At 41.0% G+C, this 17869-nt stretch overlaps 1 protein-coding gene across 3 annotated transcripts in view; it reads left to right on the plus strand.

Moving 5' to 3' along the window:
- Nucleotides 1-6510: 6510 nt before the first annotated feature.
- The window catches only part of strbp (spermatid perinuclear RNA binding protein), a 91871-nt gene continuing 80512 nt past the window's right edge, over nucleotides 6511-17869 (plus strand). For 2 of the 3 annotated variants that reach the window (XM_032539033.1, XM_032539035.1), the window contains exon 1: nucleotides 9872-9988. The gene's annotated coding sequence lies outside the window, so the exon portion shown is untranslated. Of the gene's footprint in view, nucleotides 6702-9871; nucleotides 9989-17869 lie in introns of those variants that run through there. The other variant, XM_032539034.1, reaches the window with a different exon arrangement.

A 17869-nucleotide genomic window follows, 5' to 3' on the forward strand; every position in this document is an offset into this window, starting at 1 on the left:
TCTCGGCAGTAAGTCGGACTCGTTCCAGGTGAGGGTTGGCCTCCGCCAGGGCTGCGCTTTGTCACCAATCCTGTTTGTAATATTTATGGACAGGATATCGAGGCGTAGCGGGGCGGGGAGGGGTTGCAGTTCGGTGGGCTCGGGATCTCATCGCTGCTTTTTGCAGATGATGTGGTCCTGATGGCATCATCGGTCTGTGACCTTCAGCACTCACTGGATCGGTTCGCAGCCGAGTGTGAAGCGGCTGGGATGAGGATCAGCACCTCTAAATCTGAGGCCATGGTTCTCAGCAGGAAACCGATGGAGTGCTTTCTTCGGGTGGGGAGTGAGTCCTTACCCCAAGTGAAGGAGTTTAAGTACCTTGGGGTCTTGTTCGCGAGTGAGGGGACTATGGAGCGTGAGATTGGTCGGAGAATCGGAGCAGCCGGTGCGGTATTACATTCCATTTATCGCACCGTTGTGACGAAAAGAGAGCTGAGCCAGAAGGCAAAGCTCTCGATCTACCGGGCAATTTTCGTTCCTACCCTCACCTATGGTCATGAAGGCTGGGTCATGACCGAAAGAACGAGATCCAGGGTACAAGCGGCCGAAATGGGTTTCCTCAGGAGGGTGGCTGGCGTCTCCCTTAGAGATAGGGTGAGAAGCTCAGTCATCCGAGAGGAGCTCGGAGTAGAGCCACTGCTCCTTCGCGTCGAAAGGAGCCAGTTGAGGTGGTTCGGGCATCTGGTAAGGATGCCTCCTGGGCGCCTCCCTAGGGAGGTGTTCCAGGCACGTCCAGCTGGGAGGAGGCCTCGGGGAAGACCCAGGACTAGGTGGAGAGATTATATCTCCAACCTGGCCTGGGAACGCCTCGGGATCCCCCAGTCGGAGCTGGTTGATGTGGCTCGGGAAAGGGAAGTTTGGGGTCCCCTACTGGAGCTGCTGCCCCCGCGACCCGATACCGGATAAGCGGATGAAGATGGATGGAGATCAGTGCCACACTCAGAGCTGCCCTGTGGTTCCGCCGGCTCTCGTCTGTGTATTTCTGCCTCTCTGGCTTACTTTCTCTGTTTATTTCTCTTCTCCACATGTTACAATCTCACAAATTTGTATTGAAGTGTCAAGTCACTGCGCTTGTATTTGACGGGATGCCAGTGGTGGAAGAAGTACTCCGGGCCTTTACTTAGGTAAAAGTACTAATACCTCAATGTAAAACGTACTCTGTTACAAGTGAAAATCCTGCATTGAAATTGTTGCTTAACTAAAAGTATTAAGTATCATCAGGAAAATGTACTTAAAGAATTAAAAGGTAAAGTACTCCATGCAGAAAAATTCTTACATTTTAGGAACTGAAAACAATCATACCAGTTCCGTTAATAAACTAGGTGTTTAATTGGCTAGTCATTTCAGCTGTACTTGTAGGCCTTTATATGGTTGGACAGTTTACTTTATGATAAAACATTGTATTTTATAAATTGCAAGTGTTTTGTGTATAAAAAACTTAATATGTAAAGTAAACCAATACCTAAAGCTGGCAGAATAATGCAGATTTAATTTAGGTAGAGAGCCTTGATTAATTGTTAGGTTTTCCTGAAAGAATTTATGTTGAGCTGCATTTCAATCAGGAGATACTAGTTTGCAGATGTGCAACAGTTATACACAGCATGATAAAATGTACAGTTATTTGGATAACAGCTTATTTGATTTAGTAGCATCAATTAAAAGTTAGTTCTTCCTGAATGAATTTACGCTGAGCTACTTAAGACTCCAGTAAAGTACAAGTACCTCAAATGTGTAGCCTACTTACAGTCCTTAAGTAAATGTACTTAGTTACACTTCACAACTGTGGGATGCCTTATGAGCAACACTTTGCGCAGCCAAACTAAGACACCTTGAGGTTAGCTCATACTGGCCTGACTGATACAACAGTGACTAATGCTTGAGTTGCTGGTTTCACTACTTTGCATCATCTATCCAACGGTCTGTTTTAGTCAAAGTCTGTTCTCTCAGCATCTGTGTTTCCACTTCTAAAAATCTCTTTTGTGTTTTCTTTGTGTTTAGGCAAGTGTGCATGCACAGGTGTATATTCATGCAACTGTAGGTGTATCGATGTATTGCACTGGTGCAGTGACAAGAATACAAGGCAGGTAGAGACTGAATGTATACTTTCACTTACTGAATGACACAATCCTTTTACAACAGAAATGACCATTCCTGCACATTTAAAGAAGAGTAAAATGATTATGAGCATTGGAGATTTTTGGCATGTGAAGAACTTTATGTTCAAAGCAAAATGTACAAAGTGCTCAACAGAACACCAGAGAATGAGATGAAAAATAAACAATTTAGAAAAAGAATGCAGGTGTGATGAAATGAACAGCTATGAAAATAACTTTCCATGAAGAGCTAAAGTAAGAGCTGCTTTATTGATGTTATGGGGAGTGACATAAAAGAAAAGAAAAGAAGGCTAAGAAAAGTTAGCCTGATTTTCTTAATCACCTTTTTCCATAGCATTGAAATTCTTACTGTGAAAGCCTGATTGCATGTCTGTATTTTAAAACAACGGTAACCTGACCATGTCCAACGCAGACACTTGTCCATAAGGGTGTGTTTTGGATGTTAATGAGTTTTGGTCTAAGAAACGAGATGTTAGGGTTGCTGGCTCGAACACCTGCTCTTGTGTTATATACATTGTGTTGATTTGGTGAGCAGGTCTAAAGATCCTGGAGTATGAGGGTGTAACAAAAGAGTGTGTCAACTCTTTAATGATATGTCATGCTGTCACAACCATTACAGAGAGACGGAGAATGAGTCTGACAGCAAAAGGCTTGAGCTGCACACAACACTTTGTGTGTGTGTGTGTGTGTGTGTGTGTGTGTGTGTGTGTGTGTGTGTGTGTGTGTGTGTGTGTGTGTATGTGTGTGTGTGTGTGTGTGTGTGTGTGTGTGTGTGTGTGTGTGTGTGTGTGTTGCTCGAGGTTTTGGATGGGGGCAAAAGTGTGGTCTCACCTTACCATCACCTGTCACTGACAACAGATGTTACATGACAGGATAATTTACCCACCAACCACATTGGTTTTGTGTGTGTGTGTGTGTGTGTGTGTGTGTGTGTGTGTGTGTGTGTGTGTGTGTGTGGTGTGTGTGTGTGTGTGTGTGTGTGTGTGCGTGTGTGTGTGTGCGTGTGTGTGATGGAAGGGACTGAGAATTATTGATCCGAAGCTGAGATATGAAGCAACTCTTTTGAAGCACACACATGCTCTCAAAGCAAACCCATCTTCTTCGCACAAAACCAGCATTGTGGAATTGTCATGTCATCATCTGCTCATTCCACGTGATTCTAATTTGACAACTCTTGTCATCACCTTTCATGAAACAGAAAATAACATCAGAAAAGGATGTCCTTGTTCAAAAAGCCACTGCAAAACACCTTTTTCCATTAACTGCAGTAATGAAGCTTCAGGGTTGGCAGAGGAGAATTTTCCCCCAGTCCATAGTCAACCAGTGTTGCATTTAAAGCTCCCGTCTCATCCATCACACTCCAACAATAGAGATGTCGTCCACTCCCTAGACAGCTGCGCAGTCACTACCCCCTAAGTGTGTGTGTGTGTGTGTGTGTGTGTGTGTGTGTGTGTGTGTGTGTGTGTGTGTGTGTGTGTGTGTGTGTGTGCGTGTGTGTGTGTATCTGTATGTTTATGTATGTTTAATATATGCAAGCATGAGTGAGTTTGTCTAACATTACAATATGATTGTATTTAAAAAGTGATACTCACTCTCATGAAATTTGGCTGACAAAGACTCCAAATCACCTGTTTGACACCATCATTGTACTGTGTTGAATGGCATTCATTTAAATATACTTAAACAGATTGATTATTCCATTGTTGACAGTGACATCTCCTCCATAATAAATTGAGGGAACTTTTTTAATTATAAAAATAAATTAGAACTGTGGTCTGCATAATCACAAGTGCTGAGGAGAAAAAAATGAAAGAATCAGAACTTGATCAATAAAACCCAGTTGATGGAAAGTACAAAGGGCTGTGTAGTGGGAAAGTCAGATTAGTATTTTGTTGACATTTTTCCTGGCAACCCGGGCTGCCTGACCACAGCCAGGGCAGCCTGTGTGCATCCATGTGTGTGAGTCCACCTCGCCATGCCATGCTGGCACCACCATCTGCTGCCCGTCGATGTTCTGTCCAGCCTAGCAAGACTCCTCAAACACACACACACACACAAACACACTCCCTACATCCTGCTTGTGGTCAGACAGCCAGGTGGCATCACACCAATTGACCAACAGTTGTTACACACACGCTGCAACCTACGGTACACTGTGGTCCACCAACAGAAAGTCCCTCTCAATCCTTCTGCTGGTGTGCACGTAGGCCTGATTAACACCCAGAATGGGTGTCTGTCTGTCCTTCTGTCTGTTTCTCTCTGTGCCATTTGGCTTGTTTCTCTATCTTGGATTGAAAACATAGGAGCTCTTCCTCACAGCCACCAACCAGTGTTTATGTGTGTGTGTGTGCTGTGTGTGTTTTAGAAGACAACTCTGAAAAAGAACTCCTTAGAGGGGTGTCAGATGGCAGGCGTTTGTGTTGGTGTGTAGAGGGGGGATGGCGAGATGATGGGGGCAAATGAAGGAAGGTATAGAAGGAAACAAGAGGAGGGGTGGATTGCTCTATTCTCTGCTCTTCAGCTTTTGTTCTCCTAGATAATAACTCTCCACCCCCTGACCAAGGGAACCCCTCCAGTCTGGTAACAGGAGTTACATTCAGGCTTTTACTGTGGTTATGAAAACTGGTTATATGTGGGCTCACAAAATGATTCACTCTATGTTTTTGACAGTTGGTGCTGCAACTGTGTCAGATTTCTCATGGTTAATTATGAATGCCCAACATTGCCCCAAAAAACCTAACATGCTTTTAATTTGGGCCAAAACAGAGTAGGGGGAAAACACAGAGACATATCGCCGCCAACAGACTGGAGGCCATGTGAGTGTCTTGGCCTAATCTGCCAGGACCAGTGAAGAAGACTGAAATCTGAGTACAGAGAAGAGAAAAGATATTACAAATTGTAGATATTTTGAATTCCCTTATTACACTAAGAGCACCACATTTAAAAAGTAGAGTTACAATGCAGGTAGTGACATAATAAGCACAATCTACCTGATTTTTTTCAACACTAATTGCGGGGGAAACTGAGAGGAAGTCAAAGGCATTGGATGTTACAGTAAAAACACAGTTTTATTTGCTGTGACCTGGTTGAGTAGAGCAGCATCTGCAACCCACATTAAATCTAAAAATACTCCCGCACCATTGACTGCTACTATGCCGTGCCCTCAGTAGGTAGATGAATAACTGCATGTGTGTAGTATGTTTGTGTGCGTGTGGTAAAGTAGGAATGCATTACAGGCTATATTCTGAAGTTTGCCACTGCCTTAGTTACAAGCCTCAATCTTAAAACATCTTTGTAAATATATGTGTGTGTGTATGTGTGTGTGTGTGTGTGTGTGTGTGTGTGTGTGTGTGTGTGTGTGTGTGTGTGTGTGTGTGTGTGTGTGTGGTGTTTGACCATTGGGCTAGACTCTAAGTAAAGCACAAATTACTGTAAATCCAGTACATTAATATGACTGTTTGCAGCTTTAATAAGGGCGTGCTAGTATGATATATGTGGTGCAGAAATGAATGGTGTTTTGACATTAATACAAGAAAAGAAAAAATGGTAAAAGTTAACACACATCACTAAAAAAGTGTATTATTGACTTGAAAATTAAACTTATAGCAAGATTTGTGTGAGACCGGTGCAGTGTGTCAGTACAGTATAATTTGTGTTAGATTCTGCCGGCTATGTTTTCACGTTATGCTTCTGGTTTTGTAAATGTGAATATATCAGTAGTCTGTTGGTAGGAGGGCCATTGACAGATGTGTGACAAATATTACTTAGAAAAACTGGTTTTATCGTTGATATGATATACAATTAGCAAAAGCACTCAAGCCCAAACTATAGTGTTTATTTATTCAGAAAAGCTCAATGAGCTTATTTCCAAAACGCACTTATGTGATATTCATCTGAGAGCTGCAAAAAAGTAAGCTACATAGAAATGGTAAGAAAAATCTATAAACTTATTCAATGACATTTAGTCTACCTTTAGATGTAATAAGTAGCCTATAGGCCCTAACACATGGTTTGCATTTGGAATTCCTTCTCATGCTTAACAAATGCTACTCAAGATTGTTTGTAGTCTTTCTCAAAACAGTTCAATGTTACTAGAACAATCATGTAGTAGCCTACTTCACAAACAGTGGGTTACAGTCTGAGTCATCTGACTTTATTATAGGCTACTGAATTTTTTTTGTTAAAAAAATGAAGTCTCTCAATACATTATATCATTAGTGAACTTATAAAGGCTAGTTTTCTTTATGTGACACACACATAAACAAACGCACACACACACACACACAAGATCCATATTATGCAAGGACATATTCTGCACCAATCTATTTTCTTCAGTCTTTCTCTCCCACGGCAACGTTACCACCGTACAGGTGCGAGCGAGCAGCGGCTCGAGCCGCTCCGCCAATTAGGCGCACTGAGCGTGACCACGTGAACAAATCCCGGTGTCTAAATGTCCGTCCGGGGAACAGCTTGGAGTGAGCGGCAGCGCTGAAAGCAACACTGAGTGGGAAGTAATAACGGCTGGCTGATACGGGAGCGGTGCAGGTAAATGGCTTCCCCCCCCCCCCCTTGCTATTCACTTTATGTGCCTTCATCTCCTCTCACCAGCTATGTTGTTTTAGTAGACTATGCGGATTAGGCTCTGGGACAACATGTCTTGGATTAAATTGTCGTCGTCTGTTTTCATCCGATCCTCGGACAGGACATACAGCATGATCGGCGGGTTGCTCTGCGCCGTATGCGCATTGAAACTCAGCCTTCCCGCTCCTCCCTCCCACCTTCTCTCTCCCTTTCTACCCCCCTTGTCTCTCAGACACACGAGGCTATTGATAGTTGACAGAAGCCTTGTAATCCCTGACTGATCTGGCTGGCCGGCCACAGCCATTTGCGAAACAAGAATGCAGATTGAACTTTATTTTGCTCGCTGATTTGTTTAAATTGGAAACGCCCGCAGATTGAAGCCGTGCAAGTGTGTGGGGAGTGAGGTTCTTCTTTTGGTTCTGCATGCAACCAGGCAAGCTTTTATTGCTGAATTATTTATAAGGCTGTCTGAGAGTAGCCTAATGCTTCTTGCATGGAGAGGACGGCAAAGATATTCCTAGACACTTTCTATTTGGGATAATTCCCCATTTCTTCTTCTAAATGTAGCCTACTGCCTGTCTTTGTCCAGTTTATGCTATAGAATAATGTAATCCCTTTGGGTTTCTTTTTTTTAATTATTTTAGCAAATAAATCAAATTAAATGCTGGCAGGATTAGGTGAAAAATCAATTAGCAGACCAACAGAAAATCGAATCCAACATTTAAGTCGTGTATCAACATAGACTACATTTCAGCTTTTGAGACTTATATTACTGTAAATTGAATAGCCTAGCCTATATTTGAGTTTTGGACTGTTAATCGATAGAAATAAGCACCCTGGAATTTAGAGACACGTGTTCCAGCTTTATGTCACAGCCTCAATTTATCGATTGATATACGATTAATTGATAAACGATTAATGTGAAGAAAATAGTGACAATGAAAATACTCAATAGTTATAGTCCTAGATTCTTTTAATTAGGTGCACCTTGTGAATAACAGCCTTTTCTACTGCCCTGGTAGTGTTGTCTACAGATCTGCCGTTGCTTATTTCAGTGTCATTTTCGTCACCAATGCTTCCTTAGAAAATAAATAAAGAAACAAACAGAGAAACAAATGCAGCTCATTTGCCCTGCTGTGTTTCAGCCTTTTACAGCCCTAGCCTACTCAACCGGAATGAATCTACCCCGTCCGCGCCTGCGCACAACCACCACCATTCATCTCTAGGGATCTCGCCCCCCCCCCTTCTCTTGTCTCGTGCGAGAAGAGAAACCAGCAGGCGGCTCCGGGCTCGCGCTCGCTTCCCCGGTTGTCAAGGCAGTCTGACTTCACCTCGTTGCGGCCGGTGTTTCGGTTTAACTGGTTTTTAAGTTAACTGGTGATAGAGGCAGATGTGGTGTAGGCGTGCCATGAGAAACTCCGCAGAAATGATTACGTAGGTAGCTGCAGTGATGCCTGTTTGAAATACTGCAAACGTCAATAAATCGTCAAAATGTTCATGCTGTCATTAATTGTGTCATAATTGTGTTTAAAGTGTTGGTAATGACGTTTATTTAAACCTTCTGAAGTGTTTGCTGACTCTGCAGATGGAACACAAATAAAGACCGCTGAAATAAGCAGAACAGCGCTCAGTGCGCTCCGATTAACTTGTGTCACAACAAGTACTACCATCGGTCATAGGCTCATATCGATTCATTTACACTTACAAATACCTAATATTTAACATGGGCAACACAACAGCTGTGTTGTAGAAAATAAAACCAAAGTTTCCACACGTCAACATGGTGCACAAATTCAAACTCAATATGCAATGTAAGATCTAGGTCGTGTTAAAGGAAATACATTGACTCAATGCTAAACGTCATTACCAACACTTTAAACACAATTATGACACAAATAATGACAGCATGAACATTTTGACGATTTATTGACGTTTGCAGTATATCAAACAGGCATCACTGCAGCTACCTACGTTGTGGTCTTAGTTCTTGCAACGGCATCACAAGTTAATTCAATAACAGTAGGCCTACTACAACATGGATTACGTGTATTGATATCTGTTACATTTCAATACAGCCTGTAAGTAAAACATAAGCTACATATGAGGTTTACACCCAGCTGAATGCAGATGTGGCAACATGTGCATCCGCTCAGATTACGTTGTGATACATAGGCATTTATAGGCTAGATGTAATTATATTTATGTAGGCTACGATGGGTTATGTTAAGTTGCAACCTTACAATCACGTTCCTTAATGTGCAGAATGCCTACTCATTCATCCAGATACAAATGATACCTCTCGCTTATTGAAACGCATATTGCATATAGCACAGTGGGTCGGAGAGAAACATATTTTTTATTGCTCTGGGTGTCTGGCACATATTGTAGAATTGACTTGAAGTGCCGGAGTTCGAGCAAGTGTTGGTTGTAGAAAGTCAATCTTATGAATGTCTGAATAGTTGCAACATTATAGTTAGGAAACAATGCAATTTCAGATATGTACAATCCAATTGTTAATAGTTATTTTAAGTTTAGATATCCATAATTACAAAAACATTCCAGATAGTGTAATTTAAAATATCCAAAACTTCACTATGCCTTAAATATTACATACATCATGCTATGAATGATATCTGAAGTTGAGTTGAGTCAGTATATGAAAAAATCCCATTTCGAAACATAGAAGTGATAGGGTCAAATAAATAACAGATAACATGAAAAGTCCCCCGCTAACATACATCGACACATTTATTATTCCAACAGTAGGCCTATATAATACACCAGTTTGCTTACATTTCATAAACAGTGCTTTAACGGTGAAGTGTTATAGTCACAAGTCGATCGGGGTGTACCGTGACGTGCAGTAAGAGACAGTCGCCAGACAACGGTTGATATTTCGTAACGACAACGGCAAGTGTTTGCATAAATGTCTGTCGGGGCAGGAATTAATGCTCAGCAACTCGTTTTTATCGTAAAGTTTCACAAGACACCGACAAATAAATGTGAAATAGAAGGAAAGCGATAATAATGTTTATTTCCTGGTTAGTCGGGAATGGGTCCTGAGAGACCACGCCTACACCACATCTGCCTCTATCACCAGTTAACTTAAAAACCAGTTAAACCGAAACACCGGACGGTGACAGCTCAGCTCAGCTCAGCTCTCTCATTTGTCGGATTGTGCTCGGATTTTTGCCTCTTTGGATTTCTATATTTTGGCAGCAGTGACGGACTATCCACAGCTTGTTAACACAGTAAGTTGGTTTCCCCCCCGTATTTTATGAGGACATATGCTCAACGCTGTCACCCCGAGAGAGAAAAATCTACTGGCAGGAGTTTGGGCTAATTTGTTTTATCTCTCGCGTGCTCTTGGTCTACAGTGGTTTGCAAGTTAAACTACTTTTTGTATTTGTTATTGTTTCGTTATCTGCTTAACCGTCCTAGGTTACGCTATTGTGAAAAAAAGAGGAACGTGATGCAACGTTAACTTTCGTTATGTTGTGGGTCTACACTGTTTCCAGCCGGTGTTTGCGGAAGAGGTTTTTAGTGAGTTATCCTGCGCAGAAAAGCCTAAAATGAGACCGGAGGAGGCAGTTTGACTGTAGCTCATCTTTTATAGCAGGTGTCTGATAACCCACTTCCGCACTGTGCTGCGAGGTAGCGGTCGTATATAGGTCTGTTTAACCTAAATATATATTATATTAGGTTATTGGAGATGCTGCTGTAGTTGAGGTGTCACATTTGTGTATTTAGTATTATCTGTGGTTTTGTTGTTGTTTCAGTATTCTCTTCATTTCCCCTTTTTAACGGTGCTGTTTTAGGGAAACAAAAGTAGGCTAAGTTATTGAAATACCGTCTTCATCATCGACGTTAATTCCTCGCACAGTGTGTGTGTGTGTGTGTGTGTGTGTGTGTATCTGTGTGCGCGTGCATGGGTGCGTGGCATCAAGTGAATGACAGTGAAAGAAAGCAATGCTGAACTGCGCTCTGTTCTTGTTTAACCAGCTTGTTGGCTTACCTAAACCTTAAATAGGCTAATCTTAAACTAATACCTTATTATTTCTTGGCTATTACAACTAGGCCTACTAGAAAGACGACAACAGGCATAGCAGCTTTTCAGTGTACAAAGGTCCTCACACCTGCCTGAACAGTATCGTGTAAAAACTTTGCGTAGGCCTACAGTTCTTTTTGGTGTCTAAATGGCACCTTTTTAGATTTGGCAGCATTTCTCACGTCAATTGTATGTGTGGACAGGCTGTTTCTGTATCCGAGCTGTATTTGGTCTCTGCTGTGGTCTAGTGGTTTTTAATTGGTCTGTGCTGGTTTTAGTAGTTTATCAGCTCTTTCTGCATGTTGGTCTGCCAGGCTTGACTAATGGTCTGTTGCCCCTGGGTTATTTTGGTTTGCTCCACCCTGCTCCACCCTGTTACATGTGCAGGAGGTGTCCCTGCTAACAGATTCAGCCACACCTGCCCTGGTAATAGAATGTGGGGTGTCTTTGTTTGAATGCCCTGCCCTTGCTTCACTTGCCTAAATAGAGTTGACTAATATAGTGGGAACACAGACTTCTTTAGTTATTGCTTGTTACGGCCATATAATGCTCCTCTTGTGCTGCGTACAGTGGACTTTGTGAGAGGGAGAGCTGGAGTAATTACATCCTTTTTGGTATGTGTTTGAGATATTCTCAGTGATTTTGTAGTTTTTCTTCTTTTCTTATGTGTATTTATGTCTCCTTTCTGTGATGGACAAATACCCAGTGGCAACTTTACAAAGTGAGCAGAGTACAAGGAACAGGGCAGGTTGAGAAAGCATGTGTGTACAGTACCTGTGTGGTTGAGTGCTCCAGGCCCCCATGAGCACTTTCACAGACTCTTTCTCGTAAGCATTGACTTGGCAGCGAACTCTCAGGCAATATCGATGAGATAAGAGGATGAGAAGGAGGGAGAGAGCAAGCTGGTTTTGTTCGATCACAATACACAATCTGTCTTTGTTTTGTCCCTTTCTTCATCTTACTAGCCCATTTTTGCATTTATTTGACCCCTTACACTTACAAATAAGGCATCATTTAGTTATGTTTAGTTTAATTGATAATCCACGGTCAAAACACCATAAAACAACATATTCAGTCAGAATTAGAAGATGTCTTCTGTATAAAATAGGGATTTTTTTTTTACCATTCTATATTTAGCTTTTGGTGTTTGGTCGTAGTATCGAACAGGTGATTGAAGCCCAATGGCTTTAAAGTGCTTTAATGCTTTTGGAAATTGATTTAATTTTCACTAAAGGAACTTACTTGGGCCCAGATTAAGGACACATACGGAACTGGCGTCACTGCGCATGCATAGCAAAGACACAAACACAGACACAGTGGATTGATAATTGGATAACAGCTACAAACCTGTTTTAATCTATTCCACACTCAGGCAGGTGAAAAACCCGCATTTAATTTGTTTTCAAGTCAAGTCCAGTCAGTTTTATTTATTCAGCCGAACATCACAAATTTGCCGCAAAGGGCTTTTTATAACCTGCACAGCATACAGCACCGTGCTTTGATGCTTGATTCTGATGAGGAAATCCGGGGAGCAGCGTTGTGGTCGCTCGGGTTCTGGCTTTGGGTTGTGTTCTTGGTTTGAACGGTTTAGGGTCTCAGTAGGACACACTCAGTGGTAGAAGACTCACAGTAAGGCCGGGCAATATATCGACATTCTATCGCCATATGTGGCTAGATATCGTCTTCAATTTTGGATATCGTAATATCCTGATATGACACAAGTGTAATTTTATGAACAAACCAGACTGTTCTAGCTGTTCTATTATTTGCATTTACCCAGATAGTTATTGAATCAACATAACTGATGATTATCTATCAAAAATCTCATTGTGTGCATATTTTGTGAAAGCACAAATTCTCAAACCTACAATATCGCCAAAATATCGATATTGAGGTTTTTGGTAAAAATTGTTGGGATATTTGATTTTCTCTATATCGCCCAGCTCTAACTCACAGTAGTGTCATGGGATGTCTCTTTCTCCTGCTGCTGCTTCTGCAGCTTGTGTATTCTGGTACCCTGTGCCTATCAGCGAAACAGGATTCTGCTCACCAGTTCTCCGATTCTAGCATACAACAGCACATTTACAGTCTCATCTGGCAAGGAAATGTATCACTAATCCAATTGGCTGGAGCTTTAGTAAAAGCTTTCCTAATTGGCCGACATAGCAGCTGGCTGCCAAGGTTCCATTAAGCACAACACGGAATTGGGGAGAGTCCCAGTGGGGCTGTGGTGCAAGAGAGGCTGAACAAAGGGCAGATAGCAGCAGAAAGTGTGCTACTGTTTTGAATATTCCTCCACATGGCAATATAAAGGATCCATCTGCACCCTGCTGACTCAGATCCATCCAGCTGACCGTATCTCATTTTCAGCTGTGTCGTTTGCCAAGCACGCATGCAAATACACACATGCACGCACACATGCAAACACACCCCCCCCCCCACATTCCGTCTGCAGAAACAAGAAGGGCTTTAATCACACAAAGATGTTTGAGAAAACATCTTCCCAACTGGCTGAAGAACAAAGCCATTAACACGGGAATATTGACTGTGTGTGAGTAGTACAAGAGGAAGCGTGGGTCTTTGCAGAGAAAAAAAAATGCAGCTACCAACATCCACTGCAGGCAATCCAGTTTCCGTTCACCTCAGTGTGGAATCCAGGAATAGCTCCGAGTGACAGAAACAAGAGATGAGAGAGAGGGAGAGACAGACTAAGAGAGAGAGAGAAACAAAAGAGTCCGCCAGACAGACCGAGGCAGAGAGTGTGAGAGATGGCCATGTAAGGTTTCCTGCACAACAGCTTGCACCTCACCACACAAACACTGAACCTGAAATGAACTGTTCCAAGTTTGCTTTATCAAGTCACTGTTAACTTGAACTTTGACTTTGTGTCGCTGCTTTACAATGAAACAAAGGCAGCCTTCTCCGTAGGATGCATTGGGAACTTGTAATAGTAGTCAGTTCCTCCTGTTTGCATTCTCATTTTACTCATATATGATAGCAGCAATGTACTATACACAATTAATTAATTATATTATACATTAGGACTCGACTTTCCAGTAAAACGTAAACCCTTATCTAACCTAGTACAACTTTTTGGCACTTATCATTTAGAATAAAAATTTAATTTACTTTTTGTCATCATTGTATTGATAACGTGAATGAAACATGATAAGTTGAATTAATGCAGCTGCACACACGTATCATAAACCTCAGCACACATTTAGCTTACTATTAAAGGTTAATTGTGTAATTAATGTAAAAGCTGTTAATTATGTATGTATGTGTTATGGTATAATAAGAAATAATAAAATCAGTTTTTTCACCTAAGACTGAATAAAAAATAAATGGAGATACATTTTTCTTTAATTAGTGAGGTCAGTGGATAACAAATGACATGCAGCAGAGTGTGTTTATCGTCTTTGCCTTACACAAATAATAAATACAAATAAAATATATGAAAAATTGATGATATGGAAAATGCTCCAGATGGCATTGTAAACCACATAATGTGGGTTTATGCAAAATCCCTTTCCTTTAGATGATACTCAAAGATCATATTTCATCATACTGACCCTGAATAGAAAATCCATTTACTCCTTCAGCAGATGTACATATGTGTGTACATGGCATGCATGTCATAATTTTTTTAAAGCCAGATAAGTGCTGTATTGAGATTATTGTAATGATAATGTGAAACATATCTTGAACAGAAAAAAACAATTACCTTAAACCTAATGGTCAGTTACTTAGTTTACATTCAATTTGAGGAATAATAAACATGCACATTGGCATTGTGTATGACCAACATTTTCTTGCCTAATTTTGACCAAATCTGAGCCACAGGTCACACAACTATTTGATCACTGCACTATAGTGTCATTGGGTGAAAGCCCTTATAGAGGGAGGCTTTCACAAGCCCACTTTAGGAATATTCCATTTCACTTGCTGGTGTGTTGATGGATTTACCAGGAAAGAGGTTGTCGTGATGGACATGTTGGCGAGAGAGTTAAAGCGTAACTCTCGTCAAAATGTAACCTAGGGTCTTTCTGTGAACGTACCCGAGTCAAATTTTTGTTTAAAAGCATATTTAGGGCAGAAGCGACACTTTTAAGATTGACCGTATTCTCGTTTTTTGGTCAAATGGCCTTTTGAATGGGAGTCCTAGGGGCACTTTTACGCTAGCCTCAACATAGCTATTTGTATAACACTAAGAAGGCTCGACCCAACACTAAACTTTGCTCCAAGTCTCACCAGGGGCTCTACACGTGAACACCAGCATTGAGAACATTGTTTTTGTACGCAGAGTTTACTAAAAAGAAAGATTTTGAGCAACTTACTGTAACTGTTGTTCTTTCGGTTGCCATCTGTCGAGCCAATCAAAAATAGTCGATGGTGGAGATTAAAGATGGAAAGCTCCTAAAGCTTAGTTTCATATAAATGCACGGATAATTTATTAATGAAAATCAATATTGGCCTTGTAGTTGAAAAAAGAGCCTCATATAAGAATGACATTTCCTCCTACGCAGTCCGTTCATTCACATTTGGAGATCGCCTATTTTTGGTTGCATTTTGCCTTTTGTATTGCATTAGTGGATTTGATAGAGTGCAGCTTTGTCTCATATCAAAGAAATGGTCAAATTAAACAGAAATAAAAAAGTCAAGCAGATAGTAGACTAGTAATAGAATGTGGAAGCATTTGGTGGACTAAATTCAAATGAAAATGTAATCTCACAAAAGCATTTTCATTTCCCACATACATGTGCATTATTGGGTCAACATTTGAATTAAATGATGCAATTTGCATTTCACTACTAGCATGGGCAATTTCTGACACAAAATGAAAATGGAAAAGCCATATGACATTAACTTTATGGTGGTCAAATGTTAATTAAAATGCCGTAATAATACCTTTTGCGTCTTTAGATGCATCATTTAAGTCACAATTGAAATTTCATTTTATTTTCATATACCCTTATGCATATTCTCTGACAATTTTAAAATGCAAAACCCATTTGACATTTCATTTTAAAATACTACCACTGCTTTATGCTTGACCATGTTCAAAACATAATTTAAATTTGAAAATGGAAAAGCATTGCGCCCAATTGAGCTCAGAACGGCAATATTGCCTTATCACAATTTGGCTGGTTTTTCAGCATTGTGCTTGAAACAATATAGAAAAACACAAATTAGGCTACCTTTTTAATACCGTTTGGACACAGTATAGTATATCGTTATGTTCGCCCAGCCATAAGTGTGCAAAATCAAAACTCTTTAAAAAAACGGAAAGTGTTATTGTACCCTCAATGTCAGTATGGTAACTTGAGTAAGATTGTCTTATACGTTATTATTACAATAATCAGTATATTGTATTTCTCTGGCTTAAGCAAAAATGATGACATCCCTTTAAACACATGTACGCACATATCTGCTGCCGCAGTCAACGATTTAGTTGAGAAAATGTTTTCAGTTTGACAGTTTGGTATGGGAGGCCCATCTGCTTTATCACTCAACTACTGAGTGTCACCTCTCTGCTCTGCCTTGTACACGCGCACGCACGCACGCACGCACAGAGACACTGGCAGCAACATATAACACATAGTGTACACATAATGATAACCCATTTGTACAAACCACAGCAGATATCTCTCTCTCTCTCTCTCTCTCTCTCTCTCTCTCTCTCTCTCTCTCTCTCTCTCTCTTCTCTCTCCTCTCTCTCACTAATTCACCCACTCACTCAAACTTGTACACATGCACACACAACCTTCCCCTATCCCCCTCCTCTAATGTCCCAGCTCTGCTTACTGCATCATAAAGCGCTTAGATCAGGGAAACCATAGCTTGCTCTCATGCAGACTTCCTGGAAGATCAGGCTATTTATTAAAACCATGCGGACCATGTTTGGACTGTGACTGGAAGGTGTCCCATTTAAACCTCAGTATGGTTTGACAAATTTGGTTCAACCAAACCACTGTCATGGAGCCGTAGAGCAAGGCAGTCCATTCATTTGCTCCAACGAGCGGTTGAACAGGCATTATTATACGGCAACTTGTACGTGCTTGTAATGTATTACAGTTGTCGTTTATTAAAAAATATTAAATAGTGAATTGTATTGGTGACAGTTTAAAAGTGAAGGGCTGTTTGTTGATCACTGTGTGATATACTGTTTATACGCTTCAGCTGTTAAGTCTCTTTATTTATTTATGTTGTTAATGCATTAGCCAGAGCAGGTGAAGTGTTACTGGTTCTGCCTCTTTTATAACAAACATGAAAGATGCTGCCAGCTCTTGTTGTAAGTTTGCACTGTCAGTTTGTTGTAGTTGTTAGGGCCTTGAAAAACCTAATCCAGCTCTTTGACAACAAACTTGTGCTTAACATTGCATGGATTGACTTGTAATTTTCAATCCACAGAAGCACAATGTAGCTATAAAGTAGTCACTCTAGCATCAACTTACACTCACACTCATCCAGGATTCTATAACCTCATCATAAAGAACTGCAGGCAAATCTGTCTCCATAAAACAAAAAATCTAAAGCATGCATTTGTGCTGCTTTGAAAGGAACCCACACCAACAAAACGTTTTTGCACCAATTTTGAGTCCTTCACCACAGTTTGCAATCATAGGCACTGAATGGAAATAGTAATAAAAAAACACAACATTTGAATTGCATCTCTGGAGAAAAGAGGAAAAATTATACTCTTCACTGTGTCTCACTGCTACTTTTGCTTTGTGTGTGTGCGTACTGTATGTGTGCCTGCAGGCGATATTTTCTCTCTACTACAATGACCCAGTGACCGGTGTTAGCAGATTAATTGCTGCCTTCATGTTAAGCTGTGGCGTATCACCCCGTAATTGGTAATGGAGATTATCAGTGGGATATGTGCGGATCTTTGTGCAGTGTGCATGGGGGTGTGTGAGATTTCTTTATCTGATTAGGAAGTTTATCTAATAAAGTAGGATTTATAGGATTCTAGTCTCTCTCCTCTGCACACACACCGGCCGGTGCTGATTCCCTTACTAGTGATGGAAGAGGATCCAAAAAGAAGTGCATGCCATTGCAGAGCTGCATGCTATTGACAAAT

The sequence above is a fragment of the Etheostoma spectabile genome, chromosome 16, assembly GCF_008692095.1.
Source record: "Etheostoma spectabile isolate EspeVRDwgs_2016 chromosome 16, UIUC_Espe_1.0, whole genome shotgun sequence".
Classification (NCBI taxonomy): Eukaryota; Metazoa; Chordata; class Actinopteri; order Perciformes; family Percidae; genus Etheostoma; species Etheostoma spectabile.